This window comes from Microcaecilia unicolor, chromosome 4, assembly GCF_901765095.1.
Source record: "Microcaecilia unicolor chromosome 4, aMicUni1.1, whole genome shotgun sequence".
Taxonomy (NCBI): Eukaryota; Metazoa; Chordata; class Amphibia; order Gymnophiona; family Siphonopidae; genus Microcaecilia; species Microcaecilia unicolor.
The window spans coordinates 204,208,461-204,211,227 of NC_044034.1; the positions used below are offsets into that span (position 1 = coordinate 204,208,461).

Below are 2,767 nucleotides of genomic sequence, written 5' to 3' on the forward strand. Positions count from 1 at the left end.
TTTCCTGCTTCTTCTGAAGAAATTTCTTCCTCCGTGCTTGGTTTCTCTCGACACATCAGGGTAGACATTAATCTTATATCCCTTAAAGATCTTATCACGATTTTTATAAAATAGTTTAAAGATCCAAAATTTATCTGAGGAAAAAGTAACAGTCGCTACCAAAGTAGCGGCTGCTGCTTGGTCTGTTATAGAAGATTCCAACAAATCAGTCACATTAAGGGGTTGATTATCCGACAACCTGTTGATTCTGAAAGGAAGATAGTATGCTTTGTGCAAACAAGGAATATTTTCTTCTTTTATTTGAAAAATTTCCTGAAAATATAATTTCAGCATCTCTCTAGGAGATATCTCTTCAGATAGGGAAAATTCACAAAACGTAAATTGTACTTCTGGTGGAGTTCTCCAAAATCTCTATCTTCCTTCTGGAATTTATTAAATCCTTTAAAATAGTCTGCTGTACATCTTGTAATTGTTTTATATCTTTCTCTTGTTTTTCCACTTGAATATTTACTGTTTTACTTGTTCTTCTACCTTCTCAACTTCTGTTTACCTTTTGTACTTGGGGAATTAATGCCTTACCTAAATCTACTATTAAAGTCCAAAGGCAGTCTAACGTGACTTCAGGAGGTTTAATCTGTAATTGAGCAAATGAAAAAGCTCCTACCTCCGTCTTTTGTGCAGCGGAAAGATTCTGCCATACTGGAATCACTTTGATCCTCCATAGTTGACTCAGCCGTCGTGGTAAGCTCTGCTCTTTGATCTTTGCTTGCCTCACTTCTGCCTAACTCCACATCCACTTCCGGGATTGGGGTTGAAGACATTACCGATTGAGCACCTAGCTCCCGAGGCACAGGAGGAGGAGGTGGTGTTCGAGCATCGGGGCTAAGAGAAATTTCCAGCTCTAAGACTCACTCGCAGCTTCAACCTGCACTGGAGTCGACAGCAAGCCGCTCACCGATGTATTCACGTCCAAAACCCGCTGGAAAAACACATCGATCGGTCCTCTTTGAGTCGGGGTTCCAAGCCGCTGGGAGGCTGCGGCAGCGGCTTTCCCCCTTCTCTTGGGCATTCTAGGAGTAATAAGGTAGGTTCGCCAGGAGCTCTAAAAATCACGTCCTATCTACTCGGCGGCCATTTGATGTAATGATTGTTTATAGCTAATCATTGTATATACCTTAATCATTGTAGAATTTAGCACCTCTAATAAAGGTTTCATTTATCTAATACGAATCCCAAAAGAATCCATGAAATTATTGAGTAGTCTGTGTCAGTGAGACAGGCTGTAAATCCATAGTAGTACAGGGAAGTGTGTGGGAAGCATCTTGTGAGACCTGTACAGACTCCCCTCAGATGCCAGAGGTGTTGGGACCAATGCTCTGACCCCCCACCTGATGAAGCTTTGTACTCCCTGGATGGGGAAGTGAAGGGAAGCAGGGACGGGGGGGGGGGGGGGGTTGGGCTTCAGGACCCTTCTCTCCCCATGCTCTTTCCCAGGAACCTGGTGAGCCCAAGTGTGAGGGAACATAGGTTCTCTCCTGTGGACCTGGGGAGGAAGGGAGAAGAAGGGGCCCCTGTGTGAGTGGATCTGGTATGCCAGATGGATGTGCCCTGCAGATGGGTGGAGGTGGTGGGGAGAGGACCAAATGGGCAGGCAGGTGCCTGGATGGTCCTCCTCCCTGTCCATGAGCCTGTGTGAGGGGTGCCCTGTCTGGTTGAGCACAGTTCCCTTTTGATGGTTCTAGGTACCTAGCACTGACCTGACAGGGTGTGGTGGAGGTTTGAAGACTTCAACAATGTGGGGTGGCCATGGTGATAGGTGCCGAGGGCCATGGTGCTGTACGCTTTGGGTGCCCTGTGTCTGTGGGAGAGAGAGGGGGTCCTGCCACCTCCTCCTCCTCCCCTCCTGCACTGGTGATCCTCCTCTGCCTCTGGGGAAGGAGGCTACCAGGCTGAGTGCCTGGACTCTGAGCCTCTGGGCTTGTTTTCCTTTCTGCCGGTCTCAGTGACCTGCCTCTGTGGTGGTGTAGAGGGTGTCTGGAAACTGAGTTCTGTGCCCCTTCTGCCGCCGTTGTGATGACCTCAATACCAGTAAGGGTGAAGTGTGACTCTTAGCGGTGGATCACTTGGCTTGTTTGTCAATGAAGAATGCAGCTAGCTGTGAGAATTACTGTGGAATTGCAGGACACATTGATTATCAACACTTGAATGCACCTTGTGGCCCTGGGTTCCTCCTGGGGCTACGCCTGTCTGATGGCCGCCTGTTCCGTCCAATTGCCTCAGTGTTTTCCTGCTGAGTGTGTGGCTGGGGCTGTTTGCAGGGTCTCTTTCTGGTGTGCTGGGGGGTGGGGGGTAGGTCCTTGGGGCCTGCCCTGCTGCTGCTGACATGCACCTTCTCTGACTTTTTGTCCCCCCAAGAGCAGACCTGGGGAAGGTACCCTTGCTGAGGGGAGCTTGGGACTGAGTGTAGGGCTGGCTATTGCCTTCAGCCCTGGTGTGTGGCTGTCTGTGGTCTGCCCTGATGCTGCCTGTCCTGCCCTTCTGCCAGTTCTCTCTGTTCTACTGCTGCTGCTTTGTCCTTGAGGGCCTTGATGTCCCTTCCCCCCTCTTGGGAAGAAAAGGGGGCTCTGTGGGGGTGGATGGGCGCCGGATAGAGAGAGTTGGGATCAGTGGGGACCCCTGTTCCTGCTGCCCCTTCCTCCTCCTCCTCCTCCTCTGTGCCTGGCTCCCTGCTGTCAGCCTCCTTCCTTCCTTTCCCTCCCTCCCTTTT

The 2,767-nt window shown here is 50.0% G+C and overlaps 1 pseudogene; it reads left to right on the plus strand.

The window, feature by feature from the left end:
- The first annotated feature begins 2,103 nt into the window (after positions 1–2,103).
- Positions 2,104–2,257, plus strand: LOC115469790 (annotated as a pseudogene).
- Positions 2,258–2,767: the final 510 nt, after the last annotated feature.